The 9303-nt window shown below is 35.5% G+C and overlaps 1 pseudogene; it reads left to right on the top strand.

Annotated features, from left to right (window-relative positions):
* The first annotated feature begins 506 nt into the window (after positions 1-506).
* Positions 507-7224, top strand: LOC150056774 (ras-related protein Rab-4B pseudogene; annotated as a pseudogene).
* The last annotated feature ends 2079 nt before the right edge of the window (positions 7225-9303 follow it).

Here is a 9303-nt window from a genome sequence, read left to right as displayed (position 1 = left end):
CTTGTCATATGTGATAGGAAAGCTGAATGTCCAAATCCACAAGAATAAGTTTATTACTCTAATTCACAATGTACACAAAAATAAAATCAAAGTTTATGTACATCCAAATTTACAAAATTTTAAAGTACATTGAGGAAAACTTGGAAGTAAGTCCTAATTTTGATGGTAATCTATTGAACACCACATGAGACATAAATCTGGTAGTTTAGACTTAATCAGAATTAGAATGTTTTCTATATACAAAATGATCAAGAAAGTGATATTATGTCCAGATGTGATGGTGCATACTTGTAATGTCAGCCCCATTATATCGGTAATTTAAGTCAACATTTTTCCTTCTTTATCTTTTTATTGCTTCAATTACTTAAATAACTTTTGTTGTAAGAGGTAGAAACACTTTTTAAAAATAGTTTCTTTAAAAGATTATTAATAGTCTTAGAAAGGCTGTGGAAATGAACAAGCTTATTTACTTAAGAATATAGTCTTGGGTTACATATAAAAACATGATGGGTAAGAGCACAAGTTTTTCTAGAGCACCTATTCTTTACTTTCTTCAAAACACAGGATATCAATATTCAAGAAGTAATGTACCGACTATTTGACAAATGAAATAACTGAAACCCATCTATACATTACCCTGATAATAAAATTTAAAAAATTAAAGAAAATAGTTTACTAAATAAAATTTTATTATTCAGTTTAAGGAATATAAATCATTATATTTTATACTTTAAAGATAATTTATATAAATCTTTGACACAAAATCAAAATAGAATTCAATTTAGTTGAATTCAAGTTGTAAAAGAGAAAAATGCCTTACAGATTGTTTACTTCTTACAATTAAATTTAATGGTAATGTCATCAATTAGGTGTGTATCTCTGCTAACATAGTTTTCATTGATATTTTAGTTCACCTACCTAAAAGTTTATCAAAATGTAGACATGATACAAAAATTAGGTTCTGTTGTCTTTGGTAGAAATATTATGCAGATGTTTGTTAGATAGTAAATGGAATTATTTAGGTCTGAGATTTTTACATTTCCCACGATATCGAATCAACCCAGATATCCCTTAGCAGAAAAATGGATCAAGGAACTGCAGGATATATACACAATAGAACTCTATGCATTCCTTAGGAAGAATGATATTGTACCCATAAGTAAGGAAATAGAAATATATGGAAAAATTATATTAAGGGAAATAAACTAGACTCAAAAATCATAGGTTTCATGATTTCCTTCATTTGTCAGAATTGGAATGTGCCTATAAATCTACATGCACAGTATGATAAAATACAAAAAAATACATTTGATGTGATAAATTGTGTAAGACTAGATATTCATACAGTGAGATCAAAGGTGGATATTCTTAGGAGAGAATTGCGAAGGCACAATAGCTATGTGCATATGGTCATATAAAATGACATTTATCAAAATGAACTCCAAGGAATGGAGGCAAGGGATTTTTTTTTATTTTGTTGCTGTTTTTGCTTTCTGTAGTTTTTATATTGTTTGTAAGTTTATCTGTTTTGGGAATTGTAAGGGAAAGGACGACGAGGGCGGGACAAAGGGTGAACAAATACAATGGTAATACACATTAGCCATTATGTTGAAAATGTGCTACACAACTTGTTGGGTCAGGGGAGTGACAGGAGGGAAATATGGGAAGAAAATGAGGGAAGAGGTAACACTGTTAAAAAAATATAAGCATTTATTATATTACTTATGTAATTGCAACATTTCTCTACACCACCATTACATCAACAATAAGAAATATCAGGGGCCAGGAGTTTGGCATAGTGGTAGAGTGCTTGCCTAGCATACATGAAGATCTCAGTTCGATTCCTCGGTACCACATACACAGAAAAGAAAAAGATGGAAGAGGTTCTGTGGCTCATGTGATGGAGCTCTAGCCTTGAGAAAGCCCAAGGACAGTGGTCAGGCATTGAGTTCAAGCCAGGGGGGGGCAAAAAATAAGTAATTAAAAGAAATATCCCCAAATTTGCAAAAACTCCATATATAACACAAGCTTTCATTCAGAGAATTCTCAAAGCCTTAGTGTCCTGGTTTTTCTGGAGTTAACAGTTAACAACCAATAAAGGAAAAGTGCTAGAACTTGGGATAGAGGAAGAACTTTCATAGACAAACCCTAGATGTACAAATTACTTAATATTTCTATTCAAATACTTCTGGTCAAAAACTCTGATAGTCATGCACTCTGAACTGCCATGGATGCTGGGAAAATGTAATTCTAGCTGCAGGTCTTGGAAGAAGAGAAAATGAAAGTTATCACAATTTGTTTATGAATTGTTTATGTTATAGGGTTCTAACTTGCTTGGACTCAAGTGATACATGTTTAGAGAATAATACTAGAGTGGTTCTTAGTCATAAGTACAACTATCATGGGTGAAATTTCTTTTTACATTTTGCCAGCAAATGATTATTGAGTCATTATTCTGTTCCCCCCAAAAGAGAGTCATCTACTACCTCTGCTTTTTGTCTGTAGGACTGTCAGAGAACAGAACTCCATACAGCTTGCTGCCCTGCTCATCCCTTCTTCCAAGCAACAACCATTCTCTATTCATCAAAGCTATGTCTCAGGAAGATATGTAAGGTTTGCTCATTCATTCACAGTAAATCAGTGAAATGGCCTAATGTGTATTCATATCACCAGTATTCATATCTAAGGCAGTTACGGAATGACTGGATCTTTCTGGAATTTCAGGAGAGAACAGTCGTGGAGTTTCAAGAGACTACTCTGACCCTGACATTGGACTTTGTAAGATGACCCTGCCCCTTCAGAACTGAATGGCACTTCTAGGTTTCAGAGGACAAAAGTAGCAGGAAACAGATTTTCCTGAAAACCCTTTCAGCACCTACCTATAAGAATTCTACTTGGGGGCAGGGGTGGAAATGGGGACCAAAACATGAGAAAGGGTATCAATGTTTGTGAAGTAATGCACCTTCTATCTGGTGAATATAATGTAACCCTTCTATTAATTACAATAAAAATATATGGGAAAAATAAATATATACACCTAAAAAAAGAAATATCCATAATATAATAACCTAAGGAATTTATAAATTGTCATTATACTTGGCATAGGTTAAGGTTGACACAAAGAAGAAACAAGATTCTGTATTATTTTTAAGCCATTGCTTTTTCCTTACATAAAATGAAATAGTTGAATTTAAGCTTTACTTTCACTAAAAGTAGCAGGTACGATCTAATATACAAAGATATCTAACAACATAAACACTAAATTTATCCTCTTTAAATTAAAATACATCTTAAATTTTACTATTTACAGATTTATAAAATGAGAGGTTTATGTCAATGAAATGTACAACATAGCTTTAAATAAATTTTTAAGCATAATTTAATTCCTATGATCTGTTACTGTATTTTCTGCTGTTGAGTGGATTTATCTCTGGACATTATAACTAGATCAATTAATCACTTGTGTTTTCCAATAGTTTATAAATACAAAGCATCAGAAAAATGCTTTCTCATCTAGGTTTTAATCAGATTAACAAATTAAAAACTATCAAGGGTTCATTGAACCTTTTTTATTCTTTAGATTAATACTTTGTTAAACTTTCAAAGGATGATGATAGAAACCTGTAAAAATCCCAAGTAAGTTGGATAAATAGTGACTTCAAAACAAATGGAAAAACGTTTGACTTTTGCCATTTTTAGAACATTGATATTCTTCACATCTCTATACTTCATATTTACACATTATATCTGTGTGCATGTATATATGTGTACATATGTACATATATATGTATAATATATATGAACAGGGAATTATTAAATGCTAGCTTGTAAGGCTTTCTTCCATGTCCTAAAACTTAAATCCTAGAAGAAACCAATCTGAACTGTGAAAATCCTCATTTCCACTGGGGTTTTTATTTTTAGACTTTCACTCTCCATCCATCTGCCTTTGAGCAGTTTTTTGTTCTTCAAGCATGAACAAGCAATATTAATCCAATTTCTAGTTTCTGTGAAGCACGTTTTATATCAAACAGCCACCCTTGCTTCTTCTTAGAAACATTTTATTTACTTAACTGTTTCACTATCAATCATTATGAATGTGATTAACTAAGACATTGACAAAAATGATTAAAATAGGATTCCTTCATATGAAAACTTGAAAAAGGTTCTAATGATTCAAAAGCAATAGAATCGCATGATGAAATACTATATGGCACAGAGGAATGTTACATGTTTGATAATTGAAGAAAATGTTAATAAACTGTAAGAGGCAGGCTCTTTTAATATAGTCAGTTCAATTATGCTTAAAGCAGCATGTCAAATCCTCAATACTTGAAAGACAATACAATTTTATTCAATCTCATGGTTTATATAAATGTATTTCCTTCTCTTCAGAATGATTAAATATGAATTTTTGTACAACAAATGTGAAATTTTACTAGAGATTAGGTAATTGGAATTTAACATTAAACAACTCAAAAAAGAGCAAAGTTTGATCATTAGGTTTGCTAGATGCAAACACTATATGTTGGGAATTTGATTTATATTAGATTATATTATTCTAAATCTACATTTAATGAACTCTGAATATTCTCTAAAATTACCAGGTAACATCATAGAGGTTAATTAGGTTAATTGCTTTAACTAAAGGAAATACAAGTTATACAATCTCTGTATTTTCCAGTCTATATATTTTCCATTTTAAATACAAGGACAGAGAAACTATAGTGTGTATCAGTTGCTTTGCTCCCCTAAGTTTTACTCCACTGTAACAAAGGAATAAATAAATAAACACAACTTAATGCAAAAGAAACATAAGGCACTGTTATTTAGAGTTGCAAACTATTTGCTTTAGAAATTAAATGATTTTTATTTATTAGATAATTTTAATATGATATATTTGATTATATAAGATTATTTTTTTTAATTTGTGTTGTAAACATGTTGTGGGGAGGGGTTACAGCAGCATAAGTAAGGCAATGAGCACATTTCCTTTCGAACAATGTCACCCACTCTCTGTTCTCTTCCAGTTTTTCCCGTCCAGTCTCCTCCTCCCTCAAGTTGTATAGTTAATTTCCAACATAGTGTCTATTGAATATCACCACTGAATTGGTTCACATTTTGTCCCACCTTTCTGTGTTCCACCTTTCCCTCCCCAAATTAGATGAACTTATATAAAAAACAAAGGACACAGAAGTCAAAAATGGGGGAAAAGACCATAAAGGAAAGAAAAAAGAGGAAAGAAAGAAAGAAAAACTGAGAACAGGACAGTAAAAAGAAAACCTGTTTGTTTCCATTTCTTGAAGTTAATTTTAATAACTGTGCAAATGACTATATATAATAATCCTTATCAAAATTACAATAATCTTTTGTTGCCATATATTGTCCATTTGAAATATACTTTGATTCTGGACAATTGGGCAAATGCCAAGTAGTGTAATTGCAGGGTCATAAGGGAGCTCTATGTTTAGTCTTTTGAGGAACCGCCATACTGTTTTCCATAGAGGTTGAATGAGTTTACACTCCCACCAACAGTGTAGCAGTGATCACTCCTGGCCATTCCTGCCAGCAACTGTTGTTATTAGATTTCTTGATTTTAGCCAATCTAACTGGAGTTAGGTGGACTCTCAGAGTTGTTTTGATTTAGATTTCTTTTATGGCCAGAGATGTCGAGCATTTCTTCATGTGTCTATAGGCCATTCTTATTTCTTCTTCAGAGCAGACTCTCAAATCCACTAGCACAACACTGTTCACTGTAGCACTATTCACCATAGTGAAGATATGGAGCCAACCCAGATGCCCCTCCGTAGTTGATTGGACCAACAAGATGTAGTATTTATTCACAATTGAATTTTATGAAGCCATCAGAAAGAATGACATGGCCTCCTTTGTAAGGAAATGGAAAGACTCAGAAAAAAAATCATATTAAGTGAAATAAGCCAGACTCAAAGGAACATATGCTCAATGGTTCCCCTCATTTGTCATAATTAGTATAAACCTTGGACTCTCCTATCAGAGGTTTACAATAGGGCAAAACCTAGACACCGGTAAGGCCATATAGGATGAGGCTAAATGAAAGGATCCACAAGATATAGAAACAAGAGACATATAAGATGTGACTGTTGATCTTAATGTACTGTTATTTCTCATCTCTTTTGTTGTCCCTTGGTTATCTCATATTGTTACAGTATCTTACCTTGTTATCTGATATATTGTATGTATGTTTATTTGTTTATTTGAAATAGGATAGGGATGGAGAGAAAACAAGATGAGGGGAGGTGGTGGGGGAGGGAAATGAGGACAAAAACATGAGAAAGGGCATCAATGATTGTTAAATAATGTGCTTTCTATCTGGTGAATATAATGTAACTTTCTATTAATTACAATAAAAATATACTTTGAATTCTGCTGGTTAATTCGTTTATTAAAATGTTATCCAGATCAGTAAAGGTTTGTAGTTCACACACATGAAAAATAAATGCTTAAAAATCCTTTCAATGTGATCTTTTTTTCCTTATGTTGCAGAATTCTTCCTAATGCATTACCACAGCCCAGTGGAACTATGAGGTTATTACTTAGAAGAGAATCTTAGATCTTCATCAGCTATTGTCAGCCATTTGAACCTGACTGTGGATTAATGTAACAGATAAGCTTGTAATAAGTTCCAGAAAAAGAACTTGGGGGGGTGGAGGGGGGCGGAGAGGGAAGTGGTGGCGCTGGGTCCTGGAGGAAGGAGCCCGGGCTGCAGTCGGAGTGGAGCAGCTGCCTGCTGATGAGACCTATGACTTCCTCTTCAAATTCCTGGTGATCGGCAGTGCAGGAACTGGAAAGTCATGTCTTCATCAGTTCATGGACAGCAAGTTCAAATAGGACTCCACCCACACGATGGGCGTGGAGTTTGGATCCCAAGTGGCTAGCCCCAACACTGTGCTCATCCTCTGTGACAACAAGAAGGACCTGGACCCTGAGCGTGGGGTCCCTTTCCCGGAGGCCTCCCGGTTTGCCCAGGAGAATGAGCTCATGTTCCTTGAGACCAGCGCTCTCACAGGTGAGAACGTGGAAGAGGCGCTCCTGAAGTGTGCTGGAACCATCCGCAACAAGATTGACTCAGCTGAACTGGACCCCGAAAGGATGGGCTCTGGCATTCAGTATGGTGACACATCCCTCCGCCAGCTGCGGCAACCTAGGAGGGCCCAGGTCATGGCCCCTCAGCCTTGTGCCTGCTGAGACCTGCAGAGTCAGCTCCTCTGTTCTCCAAGGCCAGCCCTGTCCTTCCAGCTGAGGCCCAGACCCAGGCCCAGGGAGGCCTAGCCCAAACCTGCTCCAGCCCCAGAACAGCTGCCCTGCCACTTTGTCCTCCTTCCCTGACCTGGCTTAAGGCAAAACTGAGCCAAGGGGGATGGGAGAACACATTCCTGCTGCTGCTTCCTTTGTCTTGGCCAACCTCTGTCCTCCCATCCCTGAACTCCAAACCAGAATCCTAGAGCTTCTAAAGCTTGAGACCAGGGCCCTTTGGCCCCAGCTTCCTGCCTGGCCCTGCTGTTGTGAGTACTGAACACATGTTATTTATTACCTGGAGGTCTGCTCCTGTCTCAACCCTTCCCATCCACCATAAAGCATTGTTTACACCGGTAAAAAAAAAAAAAAAAGTGGAGGGAGGAGACCAGGTGAGATCTAGAAATGTTAAACTCAAGCCACAAATGTATTTATAAAGCATTCAAATAAAAAGCTTCCATCATCAAATATAAGATTACAACTTTGACTGGTCAAAGTACATAATAATTAAAATTTATCCCACTTGAAAAAATTGTTCCAGAGCAACAAGCAGGACTCAATGAATTAAAAAAAAAGCAAGAAAGATATTCAGCTACCAGCAGCATTAAAAGGTCATGTCTATTTGTAGAATGAGAGAATCACAATATTCTCTCTCCTTCTCTCTCACATCTGGTGGCTCTGTAATTCTAGCTAGTCAGGAGGCTGAGATCTGAGGACTGTGGTTCTAAGCCAGCCCAGACAGAAAAGTCTCCATGAGACTCTTATCTACAATAAACTATTCTAAAATTCAGGATGTGGTGCTGTGGCTTAAGTGGTGGAGCACTAGTCTTGAGCATAAAGAGGCTCAGGGACAGAGCCTAGGCCCTGAGTTCAAACCCCAGGATCAACAAGAGAGAGAGAGATAGACAGATACAGACATAGAGAGAAACCTGCTCACACAATACCATGCCCCACTGTGAAATAATGGTTTGTAGCACTAATATCTATTATATTTAGTTTATTTTGGACATTGAAATTCTCAAAGTTAATATTAAAAGTCAATGTATGAGTAATTTACACTTAGCCTAATAGTGTAAATCTGAAAAAAAAAAACAAAAAAAACAAACTTCAGTTCTAAGTAACTACCCAATAAAGTTTCTTGGAGTTTCAGTGGTATCAATTGGAGAAGTATTATCTAAACTCTAATATTAATGGAGATGAGATATATGAAACATAATGAAAACTTTTGCTGGTGATCTCATAGCTCCTCTAAGGATTATTTATAGAAATGGATCTCATCTCTAACTATCACTAGTCTATTCATATGAAGACAAAAGCAACAGCACATAAACCTATGTGGAACACCTAGGAAATGCCTAGTATTGAAATTATCTCCCATAATTAAAAAATGACCCTGTATACTGCATATTTGGACCTTCAGTTATTTCATACATATCAGATAGGGTTTCAAACATTTTGCTTTTCCAATTGCCAAATCACTATTCATTGAATTTGTATGTACATTTCTCAGATTCTCTCATATTCTCACAAACATATTCATCAGTCGTTAAGAATAATGTCAATTTGACAATGATGATGATGCTGATGTCATTTTTGGGGCTTATGCTGAGGGCCTGACTTCTGTCCCTGGCCTTTTCTGCTCAAGATCTACAAGTTTTAGACACATAACCAGTTCTAATTTTCTGGTAGTTACTTGGAGATGAGTCCCATGGGCTTTGGTGCCCTGGCTAGCTTTGAACTTTGATCCTCAGATCTCAGCCTCCTGTGTAGCTAGGATTACAGGCATGAGCCACTAAGTCCAAATAGTGCCAATTTTAAACTGGAGAAAAAAAGCTGCCCTAACTGCCTTAAAATTACCAAGTTCCTTTAACTGTAATAGAATTAACATGTCTTCGTATTGTGTAATGCTATGTTGCTACATATGCTTACCTGCTTTTTCAAATATGCTCTTTCAGGTCTACCTGAGCTAATACTAAACCATCTATCTCTTACAACCCACCACATGAGCTACACTAAGATCTGTTGCAAAGT

The sequence above is a fragment of the Megascapheus bottae genome, chromosome 11, assembly GCF_031878675.1.
Source record: "Megascapheus bottae isolate mThoBot1 chromosome 11, mThoBot2.hap1, whole genome shotgun sequence".
Taxonomy (NCBI): Eukaryota; Metazoa; Chordata; class Mammalia; order Rodentia; family Geomyidae; genus Megascapheus; species Megascapheus bottae.
This window is presented reverse-complemented; position numbering and strand designations above follow the sequence as displayed.